The sequence below is a fragment of the Phoca vitulina genome, unplaced genomic scaffold, assembly GCF_004348235.1.
Source record: "Phoca vitulina isolate PV1807 unplaced genomic scaffold, GSC_HSeal_1.0 scaffold2, whole genome shotgun sequence".
Lineage (NCBI taxonomy): Eukaryota > Metazoa > Chordata > Mammalia > Carnivora > Phocidae > Phoca > Phoca vitulina.
The window spans coordinates 71,501,159-71,526,232 of NW_022589705.1; positions in this window are offsets into that span (position 1 = coordinate 71,501,159).

Here is a 25,074-nt window from a genome sequence, read left to right on the forward strand (position 1 = left end):
CCCCCCCCCCCCCCCCCCCCCCCCCCCCCCCCGCCCCACCAGGCAATTGCAGGTGCTCAGCACATACTTGGTGCATGAATGGGAGAAAGAGGCAGCCACTCCCTTTGATGCTGGGCCATCAGGTGCATATGCACACATACACCTGAACCTGGGGGGCTTTTTAGCTCCTTCTTAAAAGGTGCCACCCCAAGCACAGGCTTCTTCTCCAGCCTCCTCTTCTGAATTCATTTGTTCCTGAGAGCCTTCCTGGGCCAGAGAACTTTAGTGGCATACAAAGTGCACACCTCAGTCTACCTTAGAGACAAAGACTTCTGCTCTTGGCTGCTTCCCCCAGCAGTGCAGTAGCTTCCTAGCTGTCAAGACCTCTGCCACTTCACCCCTCTGAGCCCCATTTACTGTGACAGTATTAATACCCACCTCTCAGGATTGTTGAAGAATAAATTAGATAATGTGTCAAGCACTAAGATAAGTGCTTTTACAAGCCTTTACTCCTATGAGGTATGTACTCAGCTTCATTTGTAAAGGTGGGGAAACTGAGGCACACATAGCCGAAGCTGTAGACCAGGGCCCGGTATCATTCCACTCCAGCGCACCTGGCTCCAGAGGCTGTGTGCCCGACCGCAGCTGCAGGGACCGTGGGCAGAAGACCCCAGGCAGGGCGGACCGTGGGGCGAGGCCTGCCCCTGCCCCGGGTTCCAGCCCCTTCTTGCCTGGCACGTCATCCCCGGGGGAGGGCGGGGGGCGTGGGGTCTGGCCGGGCAGAGCGGGAGGCAGGGGTCCCCCGGAGGCAGCCGCGCCGCTGCGTTCCGCGTCGGTGGCCCCAGTGCTCCGTCCGCGGCCTGGGACGCGCCGAGCGTTCGGGCTGGAAAGTGACACAAAAGAACAAGCAGGAAGGCCTCTCACATGCTAATGCGGCGCCCGCGCGGCTGGCGGCGGCGCAGCCCGGGGCCGCGGTCACGGCGCCGTGGCTCATTATTGCCGCCGGGGGCCCGCGGCCGGGAGCAGCGGGGCGCGGGGCCGCACGCGGCGCGGCTGATGGCGGCGCTGATGGCGCGGAGGCGCGGCCCGCGGGCGCAGCGGGCGCCGGGGCTGCCGGGGCTGCCGGGGCTGCCGGGGCTGCGCGCTCCGGGGCCCCGCGGCCCAGCGGCCGGGCTCCCGATGCCCATTCGTTCTCTAAAGCAAAAGTACTGGCTTCTTTGAAAAGCAAAAGGGCGCTGGATGCTAGTGGAGAAGAGCTCAAACAACACCGCGGTGCCGAAAGTGAAAAGGGTTCGCAGACCTCCCCAGAGAGAGCCGGCCTTGGCTGATTGGTGGGGAGCCTGGCCGACTTCTTAATACTCATAACATTTTGATGAAAAAAACATCAAAAGGGGATAATAGTTTATTTCCCTCGCCCCTAAATGCAATCCTGATAAACATTCTGGTCTCTCACCTGCTTTTTTGATGTAAGGATGTGACTAGAGAGCTTACGACGTTATCAGGCCTAGCTCGATCTAATTCTTTCCAAAAGCCAGAGAATATTCCAGAGTGGCAGGGAGCAATGGTCAAGTTAGCCTTGCTTCGGTTGCTACCAATTAAATTTCCTTTCCAGGATCGTGTCATTTCTCCATCGCAACATGGGCAAGTGTAATACTTCCCTCTGAATTAATGAAGAAACAGGCATAGAGAGGTGAAGGAACTTGCCTGAGGCCACACAGCTAGTGAAGTAGCAAAGGCAGGGTTTAAGCCCACGTGGGCTTGGACGTCTTGCCCTTGTTCCAAAGCTCAGTGCCCAGCCAAATGGATCCTTCAGGTCACTGAGTATTGATAGGGGGCCCTTTCCCCGCTCTGGCACTTCCTTTTCCCACAAAATCTGCATCAGTGTTTCTGTGGGATTCTGCTGATTTCTTTCTTTCTTTTTTTTAAAATATTTTATTTATTTATTTGACAGAGAGAGAGAACACAAGTAAGCAGAGTGGCAGGCAGATGGAGAGGGAGAAGCAGGCTCCCCGCTGAGCAGGGAACCGGATGTGGGGCTCGATCCCAGGACCCCAGGATCATGACCTGAGCCGAAGGCAGCCGCTTAACCGACTGAGCCACCCAGGCGTCCCTCTGCTGATTTCTTCCTGGTGATTCTAGCCCAATTGTTTTGAGCTAGGGATTTAAAAATCGAAATTGTATTTACTTGGTTAAAAACAAGTGAAAAGTGGTTCTCCCATTCAGATTTCCAGTTTCCTTTCAGAGGAAGCCCTGCTTAGCAGTTTTTTATGTATCTTCCTAGACCTTTTCTTTTTTCTTTTTTTTAAAGGTTTTATTTATTCATTTGTCAGAGAGAGAGAGAGAACAAGCAGGGGGAGCAGCAGGCAGAGGGAGAAGCTGGCTCCCCGCTGAGCAGGGAGCCGGATGCAGGACTCCATCCCAGGACACTGGGATCATGACCTGAGCCAAAGTCAGATGCTTAACTGCTTAACCAACTGAGCCACCCAGGCACCCCCTTCCTAGACCTTTTCAATGCATATGCTTTCCCACACAAGTGGTAGCATACTAGATTAGGCTTCTGTGCCTTGCTTTTCCCAATTAACATTATATTTGCAGATCATTCTGTATTGGCATATACAGATCGATCTCATTCTTTTTTCTTGTTGTTTTAAAATTCAATTTTGTTTTTGGAATCGATAATAAATTCAAAGAATTCAAAAATCAAAATAGTAGAAAGCAGAATACATTGAGAAGTCGATTCCAATCCCCATCTCCCCTGTGGGTGTTCCTCTTCCACCTTGTGCATCTGCATTTTTTACTGTCTCTTTCTACAACATTCACTATACTTCTTATGTATTTAACTAGCTTATTGGTGAATGTTTAGGGTTTTTGTTTTTTTTTCTTTTTCTTTCTTTGGCGATCGCATAAAGCCACAACAAACATTCTTGGGTGTGCTTTCTGCACATGTGTGTGAGGTTATCTGTAGGAAACATTTTTAGAGGTAAAATCCCTGGGTCAGAGGACATGTAGGTTGAAAATTTGAAACTTATCGCCCATTTATCCTTCAAAGAACTTGCACGAATTTATAGTCCTGTTGACCGTACCTGAGCACGCTGGCATCTCCCTGTCTTCACCCACACTAGGTTTTATTACATTAAAAATTTTTTTTGTCACTCTGATAGATGAAAAATAATAATCTGTTGTATTATTTAATGACTGAAGCAGAACATCTTTTTAAATGTTTAAAAGTGACTTGTATTCTTTTTTTTTTTTTTTTTTTGTCTGCCACCATTTTTCTATTGGGTTGGACTTTTTCTTCTTGATTTCTGAAAGTTCTTACATAATGTGGGAATTAACCTTCTCTCAGGCTGCCATTTACTTTTGGTTTTGTTTTTGTTTTGTCTGCCAGACACTTTCAAATTTTTGTGTAGTTTTATTTGTTAGGTTTAAAATATTTCATGGGATATGTATCTTACTTAGATCTTAAAATACTTCCCAAAATTTCAAATTTTTTCATGTTTTCTTTTGTATTTTTATAGTTTTATTTAATATTTAGATCTTTTATCTATCCGGAATATGTTTTAGTATAAGAAGTGAGGTCAGGATTTCACTTTTGCCCTCAAAATGCCTAGCCAGTTGTCCCAACACAACTTATAAAATAATAAAAAATTTCCTTATTGTTTTGAAACACCAGCTTTATTATACACTGAATTCCGATAATGTGTTTATATCTATTTCTAGACCCTCTATTCTTTCCATTGATTGGTTTGTCTGTGTTTCAGTACCAAATTGTTTTAATTACTGATGCTTTGTATTATGTTTTCATGTGTGGAAGGGCTAGTCCCCATACCCATTACTTTTTTTTTTTTTTGCCAGAATTTTTCTGGCTATACTTACATGCTTCTTTTTACACATAAACTTAAGATATACTTGTCTTGTTCCAAGAAATATCCTGTTGGTACTTTATTTATTTATTTATTTATTTATTTTAAGTCACTTCCACACTCGAACTCACAACCCTGAGATCAAGTGTTGCACGCTCCACCAACTGAGTCAGCCAGGCGCCCCTCCTGTTGGTACTTCAATTGGGATTATATTACATTTATAGCATAACGTAGGGAGAACTGGTATCTTTTGTGAGTTTTTTAAATCAAGATCACTTTATGATGTTCATTTACTCTGGGGCAGACGCAGTAAATTCTCACCAAGTATTTGATTCATTCCCCTACACCTTGCAGCTTCTTGCACATGGCAAGGCTACAGACCTGTTCTGGCTGGTGAAATGGGAGCAAAAGTGACATGTGACACTTTGGGGCCGAGGCAATGACAAACCCAAGGGCAGTTTTCTGTGTTCTCTTCCCTTGCTTGGTGATCATGGAAGCATGAGGTATGAAAGGGTGATGGCGATGAAAGCGAGCCTCTTGATGAGCCACACACAGAGGGCAGCTGTCTTGAACACTTACGCAGATACACAACTGACTTCAGGTGAGAAAGGTGAGCTTGTGTTGTGTTAAGCCCCCGAGATTTTGGTGCTGGTTGTTTCTGCAACAGGATTTAGCCTTTTCTTTCTCCTTCCTTCCTTCCTTCCTTCCTTCCTTCCTTCCTTCCTTCCTTCCTTCCTTCCTTCCTTCCTCTCTGTCTTTCTTTCTTTCTCTCTCTCTCTCCCTCCCTCCCTTTCAATCTCTGTGCCCAACGCGGGACTCAAACTCACAACCCTGAGATCAAGAGTTGCACGCTCCACTGACTGAGCCAGCCAGGCGCCCCTAGCCTATACTTTCTGATATACCCTCGGTAGAGTTATAAAGTTTTATTTTAAAAGTACTTATTTACTTATTTGAGAGAGAGAGAGAGAGAGAGAGAGGGAGCGGATGTGAGGGGGGGGGGGGAGGGGCAGAGGGAGAGGAAGAGAGGGAATCTCAAAGAGATTCCCCCCTGAGATCAAGCCCTGAGCTGAAATCAAGAGTCTGACGCTTAATGGACGGAGCCACCTAGGCTCCTGGAGTTTTAAAGTTTTACTCATAGGTCCTGCACATTTCTTATTACGTTTATTTCCCTTTTTTGCTATTATAAATGGGATTTTTCCTCTTCCCATGTATTTTCTAATGGCTTGTGATTTATATATAGGAAAGCTATCAATTTTTATGTATTACATCTGTAATCAGTCACGTTACTGAAGCTCTTAGATTTTTGAATAGATTTTCAGTTGATTCTTTTGGGTTTACCTTGCCTTTTTTCTTTCTCTTCTTATCTATTTGCTAGTATGGAGGTTGCAAACTAACTGTTTGAGGACAAGGTGTATTTTCTGTATTTGCAGAACAATTGAACCATCTTTGAAAAAAATCAAGAGTTTTTGCCCATATATTAAAGATGGAAATCCAGCTTCACTTGCAATTTTAGGTGGTAAGACAATGCTGGGCTGGTATTCCTGCTGCAGAAAATACAGTGGGGCACATGAACCTCTGCCCCCAGATAGGTCATGATTCTAGAGCTTAACCAGTCCCTATTGTTTAAAAACTAATTACCTTCACTTTTAAAAATTACCTGCATGACCCCTGAAGGCATTTGAGTTTGCCACCTTGCTGGCACTTTCAGAAAAAAATTAAATAATATTGGTGATAGAAGGTATCCTTGACTTACTTTTGACTTTAATGGCAGGGCTTCTATTTTACTGTTAAGTATGAAGCTGGCTCTTTCTTCTAACATTTTATTATGAAAACATTCAAACACAGAAAAGTTGAAAGAATTGTATAGGGAACACTCATATTTTCAGTGCCAGGTTGTTACAATTAACATTTTACTATACTTGCTTTATTGCATATCTATCCATCTACCCTTCCCTTCATCCATCCATCATCCATCTTATTTTTTTGATGCATTTCAAAGTAAATTGAAGACAACAGAACACTTTACTTCCAAAAATTTCAGCAGGTATGTCATTATTCAATGTTTGCTTCTTCTTCTTCTTCTTCTTCTTCTTCTTCTTTTTCTTCTTCTTCTTCTTTTTTTAGGTAAAATTCACATAGAATTTAATGCACAAATCTTAAGTATGCCATTCTTTGAGTTTTGACAAATTCATGCACTTGTGTAACCCAAACTCCTATCAGGATATAGAATATTGCTATCATTCCAGAAAGTTCTTTTCTCTTTTCCAGTTCAGTCCCTATCCCCTCACCTCAGGCAACCACAGTTCTGAGTTTTTTCTACCGTAAATGAGTTTGACCAATTCTAGAACTTCATATAAAAGGAATTGCACTCTTATGTAAGGTTTCTTTCACAAAGCATAACGTTTCTGAGATTCATCCATGTCGCTACAGGTATCTGCAGTTCCTTCTTATGGCTGAGTATTGTTTCATTGATATGGACTGAATGTTTGTGTCTCCCACCAAATTCATATGTTGATGGTATTTGAAAATAAGGCCTTTGGGAGGCAATTAGGATTATGTGAGGTCATCAGGGTGGAGCCCTGGTCTGATGGGGACCTTATGAGAAGAGACAACAGAGAGCTTGCTGTCTCTCTCCTCCATGGGAAGATGTAGCCAGAAGATGGCCATCTGCAATCCAACGACCATGTTGGCACTTTCATCTTGGACTTTCAGGCTCCAGAACTGTGAAAAAATAAATTTCAGTTCTTTAAGCTGTCCAGTCTATGGGGTTTTGTTATGGCAGCCTGAGCAGACTCAGACACATGTTATATGAATACACCATTTGTTTAACCATTATCTTGTTGTTGGATCCTTTCCAGTTTGGGGTTAGTATGAATAATGGTGTTATGAACATGTATGTATAGGTCTTTCTGGAGACTTTGCTTTCATTTCTCTTGGGAAAATACGTAGGAGTAGAATTGCTGGGTTGCAGGGTCGGTATATATTTAGTTTTATAAGAAAGTCCCAGACCTTTTCTCAAAGTATTTGCATGTCTACGAACAATGCATGAGAGTTCTGGTTGCTCTGCATCCTTCTCAACACTCAGTGTTGTCTGGATTTTGTTTTGATGCCTAAGGCGTATAAATTATGTTAATGAAATACCATCTATTCCTATTTAATTAAGAGGTTTTTTTTCTGTTTTTAAAATATGGGGGGTGCCTGGGTGGTTCCGTTGGTTAAGCGTCTGCCTTCAGCTCAGGTCATGATCCTAGGGTCTTGGGATTGAGCCTCGCATTGGGCTCCCTGCTCAGCGGGGAGCCTGCTTCTCCCTCTCCCCGTCCCCCACTTGTGCGTGCATGCTCTCTCTCTCTCAAATAAATAAAATCTTCATTTATTATTATTTTTTATTTTTTTTAGATTTTTATTTATTTATCTGACACACACACACAGAGACAGAACACAAGCAGGTGGAGCAGCAGAGTGAGAGGGAGAAGCCGGCTTCCTGCTGAGCAGAGAGCCCGATGCAGGACTCGATCCCAGGACCCTGGGATCATGACCTGAGCCAAAGGCAGACACCCAACTGACTGAGCCACCCAGGCACCCCTAAATAAAATCTTTAAAAAAAAAATCTGGAATGAAAGTTGAAATTTATAAATTCTTTTCCAGCATCTATAAGATGATGCTTATTTTTTTGATTTGTTATTATGGTGAATTCTTGTAACAGACTTGCTAAAACTGAACCAGCCTTGCATTCCTGGGATGAACTCCATTTAGCCAAGTTACGTTAGTCCAATATGTGGCAGCATTCTGGTCACTAATAATCTATTTAGATTGTTATTCACTACTCATAACTAAGACAAAATGTCTTCGGTTGTGATTTTCCTGTGTAAGGCTTCTGAAAGTGAATTCAGAAGCTTTTTAGCAACCTGTTCTCTGACCCAGTGATTTTGGGCTTGTGGTTTCTGTATGATTCTGTGTTTGTGGGTTCGTTGATTTGGGCATTAAAAAATAAATAAGATAAATAAAAGTTACTGGCAGACACACTACCTGTTGTTGTGGGAGCATCATAATACACTGAGGCAGCGTAGCTAGTGGCTAAGAGCACAGGCTCTGTGGGGTCAAATCCTGGCTCTGCCCCTTTCTAGCAGCATGGGACAACCGGGCTCCAAGAGGCAAATGCCTGGGTCAGAGCAAAGAGACAAAGACGGCGTTAAAATCCTCATCTATAAACGGGACAATAGTAGCTGCCTCCCAGGGGAGTTGGGAGATGAAGCGCCTGGTGAGGATCGCAGTGGAGAGCCTGGTACCCCGTGTGTCCTTTCCTTGGGAGCAGCTTTTTCTTTTTTACCCCAGACGCAGGATGAGGACATGAGAAAAGCCAACCCAAGTTTCCCTGGAAGTTTAGCTGGGTTGGTGCTAGGAACCATCTTCCAGATGGGCCCAGCCAGATTCACTCAGACCCACAGAGTCTGGGTACCAGGCGTGATGTCTTCTCTATCACCCATTTCCTTGCCCTGCTCCTGTTTCCCTTCAAGGAACAAAGTTGACGAGCGCTTTGGAGCAGGCTAGGTTCCTGGGTGTTGCTGTATTTTCTGGTTTTTTTTTTTTTTCTTCTCCTGTTTTGAATGGTTCTTGTTAAGTTTTCTAGAAACTAGGTTTTAAGACTTTCCTCTTATCATCCTACCTCAGTGTGGGGTGGATGGCTTCCTGGCTCTCCCCACTGGAGATTCAGGAAAGCATGGGGGTGCTGCTGGGGGGCAGAGGGTGCTTCGGAAGGGCACAAGCCCTCTATCCCGGCAGGTGTTTGAGCAGAGGCAGGATGGCCCCTATACGTGGATGCTGCAGGAGGGATTCGGACACTGGAGGATAGGGGTGGCACGGGGAGTGAGGTGGGGGACTATGAGTAACTAGTGGGAAGATCAAAGGTGGACAGACCCGAGTACACGTTCCCACTTCTCCAACTTCCCAACAGTGTGATCTCTGGCAAGTAACTGCTTTTCTGTGCTTCAGTTTTCCCATCTATGAAATGGGTACAATAATACCTACTTCACAGGAGGATGTGAAGAACAAATGGGATAATGGGCTAAAGTGGCCAGAGATTCTGTGAAGCAGGGATGATTTTCCTAACATTCAGCTGGAAGGACATTGTTGTTTTTAGCATCTGCTCCTCCTTGCAGCTCACCCCCATCTTTCCCACAAAGCACAGGGTGTGCTTGGGTTTAGAGGTTTCCACCTTAGAGATGATCTGGGGGCTCTGGCTACAGGGACGGGGGCAGATGTCACTATGAGTGGGTTCTGCTGTGCACGGGGGAGGTTTCTGTTATAGTTGGCTTCATTGGCTACTTTTCCCAAATTTTGTAAGTCAGGTATGTGTATATCATTGGAATGTCCACTTTGGCAAAACAACCTTCCTTGGACTAGAAATGCAGCTGCCTGGTGGCTTCCCTGGGGGCCCGAGGAAGGTCAGGTTTGGGTGTTAATTCCATTGCGCTGGGAAGAAAGAGAATACAGTTGAAGACCAGTGCAAACCATTACATGTTTGGGTGTTCAGCTAACGATTTATGATGCAGAAATTTCCAAGAGAGGAAAGATTTGGAGCTTGACGTACAAGCCTGTCTTGTGGTTTGATGGTTAAACATTATATTCTAGAACTACAAGATGTAATAATAAAAAAATTTGGGAAAATTTCCCTATAATGGCAGATGGAGATTAAAATGCATTTGGGGACATTTCCAACATACATGAACATGGTGGATGAAAGCTCGTCCTAAATGAGCTAACCTGCCCGAGCCAAGCTCTGCCCTCACACCTCCACCTGAGGGGGGTGTTTAAGAGACCTACCTGCCTGTCGTTAATTAGATCGTAAGGGAGGGGTGAGGATCAAAGAGCCACAGTGACAGGTTGGTGAGATAAAGCAATTTGGTGACAAAAGTAGTTTTGGTTTGGAGTTTCAGATTATAAAAGATGCCAGCACCAGTGAAGATCTAACCAGAGCCAACATGGACAGAGTATGTTGCCCATTCTGCAGTGGGGGTAAACTGAACTTGGAAACACCAAGATTTCTAGAGGCTAGCCAAGGAGTCAGGTGTGCTCCAGACAATAGTGCACATCTCCTTGTCCCAGTCTTGCACATGGGACCCTCTCCCTCTGGATCTAACCGCCCTATTGTTTAGGCTGGGCTGGCACGAACACCACCAGGATTAGAGAATCACCTTCTGCAGGTGCTAATTAGCAATGTGGAGGAGAGAAACCTTCAAATCCTAGCCACGGGCTGTATCCCATGAGCTGCATGTGAGGGAGATCTGGCTGTATCATCAGCCCCAATCCCTGAAGTTGTTCCCCCAGGAGGCTGAGAGTGTGGATGACTCAGGGTGCAGAAACAGTTCAAAGACGCGGGTGCCTGATAATGGAGGTGTCGCTGGGGTGGTGGCATGCTCACTGCTGCTTATCAGCTGTGAGATGTATCAGCTGGGATGCTTATTAGCGGTAAGCTGGGCCTGAGGGACAGAGTGGTAGCATTCTTTGTGTTGTCTGATGCGGCCCCTCTCTCTGCCCTCTCCCTACTCCCTGTGCCACTCCCAAATCTTCATAAATTCTACTGGAACTCATCAAGGGATCAGGGTGCCTAGATTTCCAGGGGACGCTGGTCAAGGGGCTGAGTTTCACACCTGGGGAGATGTGGGGCAGAACAGAGACATCCAGGGGAGCAGAATCTGCACCATAGGTATCTGAGTCTGGGGACTCAAGTCACATCCTGGGAAGGCTTGAAAAGTCCCTATGCACATATATACATATGTAAGCCCCAGGCTGGGACTGCATCTATGTTACTATATCAACACCCCCTATTTACAGTGGAGGAATCCGAGTCTCAAGAGGCTGTTAGATGCCTGGCCATCTTTTCGCAGCTGGAGCCTGCTCTCCTGAAGTCCCTCACGCCTGGAGAGAGAATTGGTCCGCTGTTGGGGGCCAAGTGGGGACCCACTGAGAGATGAGCTGTGAAGGCAGGGAACAAGGCAGTCCAGGAAGCAGGACTTTGTTATGGGTCAAGGCCACTCGGCCCATGACCTGTGAGGATTTTGGAGGCTGCTTTCTGGAAGCCCGAAACGCCCAAGGACCTCTTTGTTCCCGGCTGGCCAAAGGCCTGACCCCTCCCTGCAGCAGCCTGAGCCTCCTCTCCATCCTTTGTACCTTGGGCCCTGGGCCCCGGAGGTTAGCTTCCCATCCCAGCATCCTCAGCGGCCTTTCAGTGCCAACAACAAAAGCACTAGAGAAAAGGGGACTGTTTTCTCTAGAGCATTTATTATTAGGGGCCAATGGTACCTGGAGGAAAAAAAAAACCCACTGATTTCCAAATTCTGCTCTGGAAACCAAACCTAATTTAGGGAAGTACAATGTGCTAAAGAAAGATTGCCTCTTAATTTTAGATTCATGTGGAATGCAGGCAGGAAGGCAGAATCCCTTAACATAACACAGGCTTTTTGGTGGTGTAACAGAATAATAAATCCTTGAGGAATTCCCCAAGCAAGGTAAAGTAGGATAATATACATTTCTTAATATTGCAGAAGTTCCCTTAATCTTATTGTTTAAACTTTTCAATAAACCGTAATGTTTATTAGTAGTTTTTCATTTCCAACTGTCAGATAATTCCTCTTGCTAAGTTGGGATAAACAGGGTCCCCCAGTGCCTCTGGTTTCAGTTTCATGTGATATATATCTGACCAGACACTTGATGTAATAGAGAAGTATTGTGTTTTCCACTGTGTTGAACTTAGAGGTTCAAATGTGCTAATGCAATTGAATTGATTGTAATATTTTATAAAAGTTTCTCCAACGGAAATACGGTTAGTGATCGGAGTTGTCAGAGGTTATGAGAGCACACAGAGACTTGCTTGCAGTGCTAGAAGCTTCTGGCTAAGTACGGGGGGAGGGGTGAGGAGGCTCAGTGTCGGGGAGTTCATTCCCTGTTTTCTAGGAAGAGATTCAGCAGAAGGAATGACAGCCAGGTTTTCCCCAGAAAGGTCTGCCGGAGGGACAAAATGCATTTGTGTTTTGTAAAGGGTGTGCACTTGTCCACAGGGAGCCCGCCATGGCTGGTTCTTCCTTATAGACCTCCTCTGCTGAGCACCCCGAAGGTGAGTGGGTGGGGAAGTCCAGGAGGGCTACATCAAGCTGGAGACTGAACCGAAGAATTCCAAGCCCCTTCTGCAGGAAAGAGTGGGAGATGGCAATGTTAATCAGCATGGAGAGAGAACTTTTTCTTTATCGCATGCCCCAGAAGTACTGTTACTCTTTGTGGTATCCCCGCAGGGGAAAATCCTGTCCTAAGTGATCAGCACAAATGATAAATTCATTTTTAACCTCTCCCTGACCTTTTTTTAAATTGATTTTCCCCCCTCTCGGAAATGGGAAATAAGCTAACATTGTTACAAAATTCCTTCCACTCAATAGCAGAGAGGGAAAAGAACCACCCCACAATCACAGTAAGGAAAAGGGTAAAATCCCACCTCGTTAATGAGATCCATCACTGAGCATTAGTTGTGCTCAGAGCCCCTGTCAGTCCCAGATGAAGCCGAATGCCCATCCTGGTGTTCTCAGCTTCCTTTGGTAGCACGCTCTGCGCCCTCTTTCACCACCTGAGGGGCGGCTCTGGCAGTCTGGTCTCTCAGAATTAAAGGGCAGAAAATTGGCCTGGGATGTTTTCTGCTTTCCATGCAGGTGCTGGGATGATGGAGAGGATGCTCAGGGCAGAAGCCTGTTGGTTTTCTGATGCTGAATTCCAGCTCCTTGACCTTCTAATATTTAGTGAGAGAAGCGGTCTGAGTATAATTTTCAGAGAAGACTGGATTGAATGGAGCAATCAGTAGAGAAGGCTTCTTTCGTCATTTCTTTTCCCCTTCTTTAAATGATGTCCGAGCTAGTCAGGACCCACGGGGGCTGGAGGCACAGAGATGAGCCTGTCTTTGGTAGGGTTGTCCTTGAGCCTTGAATCTCCTTTCTGCCTTAGGATTTAGACCTGCTCTAAGGCCCGAGAATGGCAATCTGTGCTGTCCGATACAGTAGCAACCAGCGACATGTGGCTATTTAAGTTCCATTTAATCAAATTAAGCTACAATGAAAATGTACCTCCAGTTGCACTCGCCACATTTTAAGTGCTCAGTAGCCATGTGTGGTTAATGGCTACTGAACTGGATACAGAACACTTCCATCATCACAGAAAGTTCTATTGGGCAGTGTCTGCATGAAGCCCCGGGTCTGGTTACCTGAGCAGGAGGGCTTGAACATACTCGGGGATAAAACTGGGACATCCACAGAATTTGATGTTGTTTAGACAGCAAGGCTTACCGTTTATTGGCTGAGAGCAGGAAGGAGCCCATATAGAGCCTGTAGAGAAAAGAACAGATAAACCTGAGCTCTCCTTGAGCAGCCACAGGCTGGGGCAAACTGGGGCTCTGCCGGGTGACCACGATACGATGCTGTGATTTGTTCCAGCCAGTTGGCCCTGAGGATTCCTAGAAGGGGGAATGGGACGTACCGAGGCCCTGAGGCGGGAGGCCCTGGCATATTGCAGGAATTGGAGAGTACCACTCATCTCAAGGAATTGGCAGGGCAAAGGCATTGGCTGTGATCGAAGCCACCATGTGCAGAGGCTGAGCATGATGTCAAGGGAGTGCCCTCAAGACCTCTTCCCACTCAGGGTTTCAGAGTGTCTGTCCTATGTGGGACCTTCAACGGAGACCCCAGCTTTTTCACCCTTTTCCAGAGCTGGAGACATGAACCTTCCCTGACGATGGTGTGTCTGGCTTCCAGCCCTCCGGGACAGTGCTCATAGGTGTGGCAGACTGTAATTTCCAAAGATGGCCACACCAATATGCACCTGACTCGTGCTCTTCTTACAGCATGAGGTTGATTTTCTTCTTGAAATTGGCCAGAGCTTTGTAATTGCCTTGACCAAGAGAGAGTGTAGAGGAAGTGAGGCTGCATGACTTTGGAGGTTAGGTCATAGAAGATGATAGGTGAGAGGCGCCTGGGTGGCTCAGTTGGTTAAGTGTCTGTCTTCAGCCCAGGTCATGATCCCGGGGTCCTGGGATCGAGCCCTGCGTTGGGCTCCCTGCTCAGTGGGAGTCTGCTTCTCCCTCTGCCTCTCCCCACCAACCTCCTCGGCTCATACTCTCTCTCTCACTCTCTCTCTCTCTCACATAAATAGATAAAATCTTAAAAAAAAAAAGAAGGTGATAGGTGGTGTCTCTTCTTCCTCCCTTCCCCTGCCTCCTCTTCCCCTCTCCTCCCCTCCCTCTCCTCTCCATGCTTGGAACTGGGGCTGCCTTGTAAGCAGCCTGACTACCTTGGAGCTGACGTGCAGGAGAGAGCATGTGAAGGGACTACCTGGAGAAAGAGGAAGATACCTGAGGAGCCGCACTGGTGCAGCATGTCTCGAGGGCCCAAGATCGTGCAGCAGAGACAAGCCACCCTGCTGTGCCCCGTCTGAATTCCTGACCCGCAGAACCCAAGAGCCTAATAAATGAATGTTTTAGGTCACCTAGTTTTGGGATAATTTGTTACACCAGCATCATAACTAGAGCAGGGGCTCTGGTGGGATCCTTGGAGGCTGGGAAAAGTACCAGCTTTTCATTTCGGGTGGCCTAGAGCATCCCCAGCAGGTGCTGGAAACAGTAGGGTGCTTTTTGCAAATGCCATCAGATTTTATGATTTTAGAATTTGGAATTTGGTTTATTTTCTAATCAGGGCTGGGCTAGAACTCCCCAGAGCCCCCTCCATCAAGAAAAGCAAATAGGAATGGCAACCGAGTGAGGGGGAGTGCTTTAGTTACCTAAGAGGACAACTGATTTTGAAGAGACCCATCCAAGAATGCATTACTGTTTACACATAAACGATTGATATGCTTACCACAGATCCTTGTCAATCCACCAAAGCGGGCCCCTAAGGACCTAGTTATGGGAGCTACAACTAGGTTTGTTAGACTTAGAGTTTGACCAACATCAATATAGTCACTTGCACTTAAAAAAATAATAATTGATGAGCATTTCCCAATGGATCTTAAAATCCAATTTTTACTTTTTGAGATTAGACCAGACCCTGCACTGATCTGGTGTGAACAATTGTTGCTATTATTTATTGAGAGCTTCAAATGTGCAGGGCAGGCACTGTGCTGGGTACTTTAACTTGGAATATTCTCATTTAACTCTTGCAGCACGCCTTTGAGGAAGGTTCTAGAATTATCCCTGTTTTGCAGATGAGGAAATCATGGCTCAGAGAGGTTAGGTGACTTATCCAGCGTCACACAGCAGTCTGGCTCCAGAGCATGAGTGGGAGACCACTGGAGGTGGTTCAGCCTCTCCAAGAGGTTTTTGTCCATCTTCCCAGAAGGTCTGGTGGAGGGCAGCCAGCACAGTACCCAGGAGCTCCTGAGCTCCGTGAGCGGTGAGAGGTTTCCTTGGGGGTGCGGGTTCAGTGAGCTGCGTGACCTTGGGCAAGTCGTGTCCCGCTCTGGCGGAGGCTGGCCTTTGAACATCTCCAAGCCCCCTTCCCAGTCTTGTCACGGAGAGGCTCTCTGAACCCAGGGTAGCAAATATCCCCTTTGGTTGCAACTCCTGTTTGCAAAGCCTGCTACAGATGCCTTAATTAATTATTCAGGCTGACATCTCCAGCTCCAAAATCAGAGGGTTGAGAAAAGATCAGAGGAATATAATCAATGTGAACTTGGCTGATAATCGCTGGTCCCAGGGTGGTGTGAAGGGAAGAAAACCCTCCAAATTGGTCTTCTTTTACACTTTGGCCCTGGTTCTGCCAGCGGGCAAGATAAAACCGTCCTCCTTTCAATAATTAATGAGCGGGAGCGATCCCCCCCCCCCCGCCCCCCAGGCCTGGGCCCCTGGAGGAGGCCCCTCGCGGTGGCTGCCCTCCGGAAGCGTGCGTGCCCGTGCACACCCACGTGCAGCCCCACGTGCACCAGGCAGGCGGGGAGGGGAGCGGAGCGGAGCGGAGCGGAGCGGGGGGTGGGGGCGAGAACACTGAGTCACGCCGGCTGACCCAGCAAAGTGCTGGGAGTGTGACCGGAATGAAGGGTTGCTCTGTCTGTCTCCGAGGTGGCGTGGCAGATCAAATCACAGCGGATCAGGCGCCGAGATGTTGCCTTGCTCTGAGTGACAGAAGTTAATAATTAGTGACAGTGATTGACAGATACACTCCATCTGCTGCTCCGACGCCTAGGAGCAGTTATTCCACAACTGTCTGCGGGCACAATGAACTCCCCCGGGAGCGCGGGCTGGCCCGTGATTGACAGCTGCCTCCAAGAGAGACAGGCCACTGACGGGAAAGTCGCTGTCAGCAGAAGCGCTCCGGTCCCCCCCGCACGTTCCCGAGGAGGCTCACTCTCTGTATACATTTATTCTGTTTCATTTATCATGTCAGCCGTGGTTTTAAATAGATTACTAGCTAGCCTGTTTTTTAACTGGAGTTTTCTATCAGGAAATTAGAAATACCCCCGGATGTCGCCGACTACTCCCCGGGACGCGGGTCCGCCTTCACTTTGTTCTCCGGGTAGGTGGGGGAGCCGAGGTGGGAGCGCGCCTGGCTGGTAGGCTGCACGGATCTGCCCATTAAAATCAAAATGGCATCTTTAACCAGCAGCCCTGTAAAATGGTGCTGAGCATTACTTTGGTAAACTCGGTCTCAAAAGTCCAAACGAAAGCACGAAAGTTCCCGGGTTTTGTTTTGTCTTGTTTTGGTTTTTTTCCTTAAGAAATAAACACGTCTCTGAGGTGCTGTTAGATGACATAACTTGTAAGGGTTGCTCCTAAAACGTTATTTGCATTCTTAGACTATGAGGCCGATTCCAGCGGGGTTCAGAACCCCAGCTTTTTGAGGGTGAACTGTTTATTGCCGGATGCTTTCATGGTCAAAAGCTGGGACCAACTAGCTGGGTAGAGTCTTAACTGTGGGTTACAGTTCTATCTAGACCGAAGTTCCTGCTCCCATTTTTTCCTTGAGTATTTTTATCCTAAATTAAAGCTCAGCCTCAAACCAGCCAACGTGTAACTAGAGGACTCTGACACCTTCTAGCCCTATTATAAATAGGAACACAGAAACATATATACATTTTTACTAGAGGAATTGTCATTACCTAATTGTTCCTACTTACAATTTGTTTAGCTTTCTGGAAAAATGCATTTTAATTTTGCTTCATTTAGGATTGGGCAGATAGGCTTTCTGGACCATCACTTAGTTCTCTCACTCCTTTTGTCCCCCTGATGCTTCAGCATAATTTAAAGGGTTGTCCATTGCCGTTATGAATAAAAGCCTACTTAAGTCCTGCTATTTAAAATACAATGAACCCTGTTTATATTGATCTCATTTGGAATGTTTTCCCGCATATGATGTCCATCTTTTAAAGTATGGGTCATGTTTCCTCTTAAGATGTTTTCTTATCTTATTCCTCTAAAATGATATAAACAGTTTCAGTATTCTTGATAATTAGGTATGCGGGTAAAGAAAAGACATCCTGTTCTTTTTCAAGTTTTTAAATGATCGGGATACCAGAAAATGAAGTCATAGGGAGCGCAGATGTTTGCCTCTCATCCCGGGATCTGTTTTCCTCCTTGTTCCTGTACCGAGGTGGTAACAGCACCTTAGCCTAACCCCAGGGGTGACTGAGCTGGTCTTATGATGCTTGTCTTGCTCCAGATGGTCCTAGCTGCCCCCCCACCCCCGCCCCCGAAGGCTTCAAGTGGGAGTGGGATGGGTAGGGGCTGAATATCAGAGAGGAAATATCTAAGGATAGTTGTCCCTCCAACTCCCCTCTCCCCATCCCTGAGTTAAATGTGTACCTGCTTGTCCTGTAATAAATAGGAGCACAAAAAATACACGTGCAAGTTTGTGTGGTTGGTGTCTCTCCCATCTCTTCTATTTTTTTTTTTTTTTTTTAGATTTTATTTTTAAGTGATCTCGACACCCAACGTGGGGCTCCAACTCACAACCCCGAGATCAAGAGTCGCCTGCATCACCGACGGAGCCAGCCCCTCTCATACCTTTCCTAAAAGAGAGACTGAAGAAGGTGTGTTGTTGGAGCTTGACTGTTTATCTATTTATTTTTGGCCCATCAGTCGGAAGGTCAGCACGCTGCATTTTCTTAGAATCTGCCCCAGTTAGAGCTACAATGGCCTTCCATAGCCAGGCACGGTGCCAGTTCCAGAAATGCTGGGGGTGGGGGCCCAGAGACACCCTCAGTAGCTTACCACCTATTGAGGGAGTGGACCAGCCAATGGGAATAGTGCTGCGATGGGGAAGAACAGGGGCTGACGGGGAGGTGGTCCTCTGGGTCTGTGGTGGTCAGGGAGGCTCTCCAGGAAGAAACCTACTGAAGGGGCAAGGGGTAAGAGCCAGGGGGTTTCAAGCAACAAGAATGGCATGTGGGAAGGCTCTAGACCAAACCCCGGGGGTTTGCCACTTCCCCTGGAGCAGGAAGTGGAAGTTACCTCCCTCAGGCCTTCTCGGTCATGTTGAAGAGTGTGGACTTCATGCTAAGGGTTTGCCCTTCTGGAAGATCTCCCTGTGGTGGTCGGCAGCACGGCTTGGAAGGGGTGTGAGAAGGGAGGAAGGGTGTGGTTAGGAGGCTGTTGGCCCAGGGGAGAGAAAGGAGAAGCGTTGACAGACTGCAGAGGCCTCTGGAAAGTGGGCTCAGTAGGCTTGGGTGATGGGGGTGAGGAGAAGTGCTGCAGGCTGTAACTTGGGGGACTGGGTGGATGACAGGGCTGTTCTTTGGATGAGGAACTTATGAGAAGGAGCGTGTCGGGCTGAGTGACATCTTGGGCTCGTTGGGTTTGAAATGTCTGCAGTCAAGGCTGTGGCTTCGTGAATTTGAGACCTGGGCAGTCGCCCTGCGCTCAGAAGGGGTCTGCCCTTGGTTCAAGGCTCTGCTGTCACTGTCTTGAAATCCCTAATCAAGTTTGAGCAAGGGGCCCCATGTTTCCATTTTGCACAGGCCCTGTGTACAGCTCATCCAGGCAGAGAAGTCAAGGAAGCAGCTTGCTCTCTGGCTCTAGAAGGCAGGGCGGCAGAAAGAGGTCTGGGAGGCTCCAGCACAGAGAGAGGTGTTCAACACCCTGGCTCGTGAGGGACAACCAGGAGCCTGAGAAGAGAATCAAGGATAGGACCCTGAGGTACACAGCATTTTCGAAGGGACAGGTTCGAAGGGGGAAGAACCTCCAAATGCAAAGACCCTGCTACCTATTGCTATGTTTTGCCTTCGAGATGAAGCATCGCAGGTTAGCCGCTGTCTTAGGTCTGAGGAGTGTCTGGCTCTGTCTCAGGTTATCAGCTAAATGGCAAACTCAATCAGCAAATGAGAAAAAAAATCTTACGAGCAACTATCTATAAGTTATTATTATAGACATTTGCAACTTTCTTCAGATTTCAAAGCACTTGCACTCATTCACTTGGCAGATATTTGTTGCGCACCTACTATGTGCCAGGCACGTGCTGGGGGCTAGTGATGTATCAGCAAACAAGGGACAAAGATGCCACCCCCACAGAGCTTACCTTCTAGTCGGGAGAACCATACGGTAAACAATCAACATGATATACGGGTTAGCTGTCTAACATATTGGGTGGTAACTGCTTTGGAGAAAAAGTAAAGTCTCAGTTTTTCTTTTTTTTTTTTTTTGGAGAGGGAGAGAGAGAATCTTAAGCAGGCTCCACACTCAGCATGGAGCCCAAATCCACTGTAAGGCTTCAAGTTGACACATTTAAATAATTATGAAAGACGTAATAGGGCCATGATCAGGCAACCAGGTGAATGTGCTGACCACAACTGCTTAGCGAGTCAGCATAATCCTTAAATCACAGAGATTTAGAAATTGAAAGACCCTCCATTCTGGCCCTCCCCTCGGATAGGCAAGGAAGCTGACATCTAGGGATAGGAAGGAACTTGCTGGTCACCAGCGTTCTGTCCATCTGGAACCGGGTAAGTGACTGACTGGGTTGAACCGCTCTGTAGTGTGTCTGAGCCCGTCAGTAGCCACGTGGGTAGTCCACGCTTGGTAGTGTTTACCGACTGGCTAAACCCCGCCACGGGTGGGTTACGTAATGAGAATTCTCAGTCTCTCAACCACCTTATCGTGTGTGCATTCATCTCCCCACTAGGTTTTCTTGGTGATAATAATAATGTCCCCCTCTTTTTTTTTTTAAGATTTTATTTATTTGTTTAATTGAGAGAGAGCAAGAGCGCATGTGAGTGGGGGGAGGGGCCGAGGGAGAGGGAGAGAGAATCTCAAGCAGACTCTCCGCTGAACGTGGAGCCCAACACAGGGCCCGATCCCAGGATCCTGAGATCATGACCTGAGCTGAAACCAAGAGTCGCACACTCAACTGACTGAGCCACCCAGGCACCCCAATAATGTCCCCCTCTTACTGAGTCCTTACTGTATGCTTGATATTATGCTAAGAGCTTTACCTGCATCATCACATTTAATCCCACCCACAACCCCAAGAGATAGGTACTATTTCTAATCCTCTTTTACAAATGATCCAGCCGAGCCTTACAGGAATGAGGTAACTTGCTCTTGGTCATGGGTGGTGAGTGGTAGAGAGCCCGGATTTAAGTCCCAGCCTGTCTGGTTCTCCCACCCAGGTTTTAGGTTTTTAACCACTGGCAGAGCAAAAGTTTTTCTTCTTCCTTTTAAAGAAGAACATTAAAAACTAATAATGGATACAAAGTACAGTGTGCCGCTTTCCCAAACCCTACAAGCAATTTTTTTTTTTTTCTTTTTAAGGTGGAGTTAGTCCCTGTTGGGAATAGAAGCCATCAGTTTAAGTAGCAAAGTGCACCTAACGCCTAACGCGACTGAGGCTCAGAGCCAAAGACCTTGATAAGGTGTTTGACTGGTTCAAAGGCACTTTGAGGCTGCATGAAGCAGAAAGCTACAAAGCCTGGGCTAGAGCCCCTCACTACCCCTCTGGGCTGTGCTGTCCCTATTTGGAGGGGATTTATGCATCTCTGTCAAATGCACAGTCTGTGCAAAGGTTTTCCCAGGCTTCCCTGTTATCAAAAGTGCCGAGAGAATTACCGGCTCAAAATAATCATAACAGCTACCACTTATTGAGTGTTCCTGTGCTGGGACTGGCTAAGAGCTTTATGTAATTACCTCCTTTAATCCTCATAAGAGCTGGTAGGAGAACAGAGGTAGGTAGGTCCTGTGAAGTAGGTACAATTATAATCCCCAATTGACATAAAACAAGCTCAAAACTTGCTCAGGGACGTTGGATGACTTGCTAAGGGTGACAGTTTATAAGTGGTGCAGCTGGGATTTGAACCCAGGCTGCTGTCTTTGCCGCCCTGCTGTGAGACCTGCCCCAGAACCCGAGCACACTGGTGAGGTTGCTGGGGCTCACTGAGGCCAGAGCGGGGCAGGGGCCTGTTCAAGGTCAGGAAGCAAGCGGCGGGCAGAACTGGGGTGAGAATCGAAGTGTCCTGACTCCTTGTCTATACCTTTTCAACATACTGTGGAGCTTCTCAACAATTTATGTGGCAGGGATTCCTAAAACTGACCTAGAGGAAAAATTGATGAGAGTTCTATTCCTAAAACACTTCCCCAGCTCAATATGCAATTAGCCAGTATTACTCAGAGAGCTTGGCTTTGACCCTGCCCACTGTCCTGCATTTTTCAGCTCTTGTCGGTGACCTCAGCTCCATCATCATGAGTTCATCTTTGTTGAGGGGCAGTGGTGTGCTCAGCCAGCGAACCTTCCACCCTTTGTCCGTCGTGCTGTTCCCAGCAGCAAATCTCTTTGGGGCTCCAGAGACTAAGCCCAGAGATCTGGTTATAAAACAGGCCGCCACTGGGGCGCCTGGGTGGCTCAGTTGGTTGAGCGTCTGACTCTTGGTTTCGGCTCAGGTCATGATCTCAGGGTCATGGGATCAAGCCCTGCGTCAGCTTGAGGATTTTCTCTCTCTGCCCCTCCCCCTGCTCACGCACACTGTCTCTCAAATAAATAAATGAATCTTTAAAAAAATAAAACAGGCCACCCCTTCCACACTGCTTTGTCACTGTGAATGTGCACACTGCTAAGAGCAGCCAGCGTTTTTTTTTTTTTAAAGATTTATTTGAGAGAGAGAGAGTGTGCAAGTGGGGGGAGGGGCAAATGGAGAGGGGAAGCAGGCTCCCCGCTGAGCGTGGAGCCTGATGTGGGGCTTGAGGCAGGGCTCGATCCCAGGACCCTGAGATCATGACCTGAGCTGAAACCAAGAGTCAGCTGCTTAACCGACTGCGCCGCCCAGGCGCCCCGGAGAGCAGCCAGTGGTTATTGGGGACTATGTGCTGGGCTCTCTGTAGAACACTTCTGATTTAATCTTTATAACTGCCCTTTGGAGGAAGTATCGCTTTTAACCCCATTTTACAGATGAAGAAAATAAGGCCCCGAGAGAAGATGACACTTGCCCCTAAACATGGCCAGGAAGTGGCAGAGTTAGATCTTGAACCTCTAGGGTTTGTGTGACTCAAGAGTCTGTGCGACTCAAGAGTCTGTGCTTTGCCCCTTTGCCCCTTGACTCTTGACTATACTTTTTGGAAGGTTATCCCAGATTGTGGGGGAAAACCTAAGGAGACATTTTTCTTGCACAAGGCTCACCTTGCTCTTTGGATATGAGGCCGAGACTCCTCTGTGCCCCTGAGCAAGGACAAACTGATGTGCCTGAGAATTGTCCACCTCAACGCCTGAACGTGATCGAAGTGCACTGCCAAGCCCACGCGCCAATACCTCAGTTTAGTGACCTTCTGTCTTCTGCTTGAACGTCCAGTGGCTGTTTCTTAAGCCCCTTGCATGGGGTGGGGACTGTAGCAGTTACTGGGGATGGTGACAAGATTCATGCTTCCTACCTTTGCTCAGCTCCTAGTCTGGGGTGGAAGGCAGAAAACGAAACAAGTAATTACAGTCTTGTGGGGTGAGTACAACCATGAGGCAAGGGCAGACTACCCAGAGGCACACAGCAAGGAAATTAAACCCAGCTGGTGGGGGGTGGTGCCATCAGGGAAGGCTTCCTGGAGGAGGTGAGGTTGAAGCTGATTCCTAAAAAAAGAATATGTGTGTTAGGCCAAGAAGGGCTGGAAGAATGTTATAGGCGGAAACCTGGGGTGATAGAAGATGGGGAGCTCCTTTTAAGACAGCCCATTCCATCTTTGTTAATATCTTTTTTTTTTTTAAAGATTTTATTTGTTTGAGAGAGAGACAGAGAGAGAAGAAGCAGGGGGAGGAGCAGAGGGAGAGGGAGAAGCAGGCTCCCCGCTGAGCAGGGAGCCCAATGTGGGACTCCATCCCAGGACCCCAGGACCATGACCTGAGCCGAAGGCACACGCTTAACTGACTGAGGCACTCAGGCGCCCCCCACCTTTGCTATATCTTTGCATACTCTTCACTTGCCGGTGGTCGGACTCCTGGGAAGTAAAACTGTTTGGCTCCGGAGACAATGCTTTTAGTCTCCACTCCATGTTCCCTTTCTTCCTCTGGACATTGTTGTGTCTGGGTGTGATGCCTGGAATTGTTGCTGCTGGCTTGGCACCATGAGGGGAGCCAGCCCGAGGGCAGAGCTGATTCTCCGAGGGTGCACCGTAGAGAGATATCAAGAACCCGCGTCCTTGATGCCATCATGCGGTTTCTGAATCAGCCGACCCTGGGCTCTGGCTCACCTCTGCTGCCCTCCAGGGACATAATACAGCTTTCAAGAGCAGAGGGCGGCGTCCCTCTCTGCCACTCACTGGTCGTGTGACTTTGGGCAAGGTAACTCTTCTGAGTCTCAGCTTCCTCATCTATAAAACCGGGATAATCATAATTGATAATAGTTGTACTTACCCAGCACGTGAGGTTGTGAGGATTACATGTGTTAATGCATGTCACGAGCTTACAATAATGCCTGGCCTTAGGAAGTGCCAACAGATGGAAGCTATTAATATTGCCAACACATATTTCCGTAGTCGGCTCACACTCCCAGCCTTTTTGAAGCTCTCAATTAATAACAGAGAGACTCGGGCTAATCACAGTGCAGGTTGATCGGCTCTGTGATAGAGCCCAGAACAGGGAGCAGTTAACTTTTGCAGGAGGGAGCAGGTGAAGGTCCATTGAGGCCGTGTGTTTGAGCAAGGGCCTGAAACATGAGTAGAAGTTTGATGGTAAAGAGGAGGAGGAAAGGCATCCCTGGCGGGGAGCACAGCCTGAGCAAAGGACGAAAGTGTTTCGAATGCTTTGTAAAGGGCAAGTCACTGGTGTGATTAGAACTTCAGGTGTAGCTGCCGGAAGGCGAGGAGGCCGGAAGCAGGGTTTGAGGCTGGGTGTGGAAGACCCTTGGAGTGCCAGACTAAGGGGTTGGGTGTAAGTCCTGAAGTGATCCTTGGAGCCATAGTCCTGAGGGATGCTCCCTGAAACAAGGATTCCATGGTGGTCACATCAGGTATGGAAATGCTGCATGCTTTGCCGTCCTGGCAATGGCTGATGCACATTAGCATAATAAGGGCTCTGACAAGTCCTGTAGAAAAACCTGTCTAACATGGTTTAACCCAGTGTTTTACAAACTTATTCAGCAACAAGGAGCCCTTCGTTCGCCCAACATCCATTACTGCAGGTCACACTTTGGGGGACGGGGTACCAGGCATTGGGGAGCTGTCCAAAGGTTTGAAGCATGGGAGTGAGGGGTCAATTTTGTGTTTTCCAAAGATTCCTTCTAATTATTTGAACAATAAGGGAACAAATTAAGTCATAAGTAAGCTGTTTCAAAGGATTGGCTTGCTCAGCTGAGATCTTTTATTTTACATGGGTGACTTCTCTTGGCTGTGTCCTTCTCTGAAAGTCTTCTACCTTTCAAGTATCTAAAGCAGAAAAACTTCCTGCCACGTACTGTGGTTTTCCTTCTGACCTTTTTGCTCTGGCTCTTTCAAGCTGAAGGTTAGCTAATTCAGGCCCAGCACTTGGATTGACACTTGAAAGCTGCAGGGATGCTTTTTGGGGGGTTAAAGGTTAGAGTCACTGGAGCTGCAGTGAGACTTGAAAAAAATTTTTGAAGTTTTTAATTTTCATTTCTTTCTCTTTCTTTCTTTTCTTTTCCCCCCTCCTCCTCTTCCTCGTCGTCCTCCTTCTTCTTAACATAAGGGCCAGGGGAAAATGATGCTTTCCAACCTGGCAGATCCTGCTGAAGGCAGAACAGAGGATGAGCATGCCCCTTTGGAAGGTTTTGGCAGAGGGTGGGATTTCTC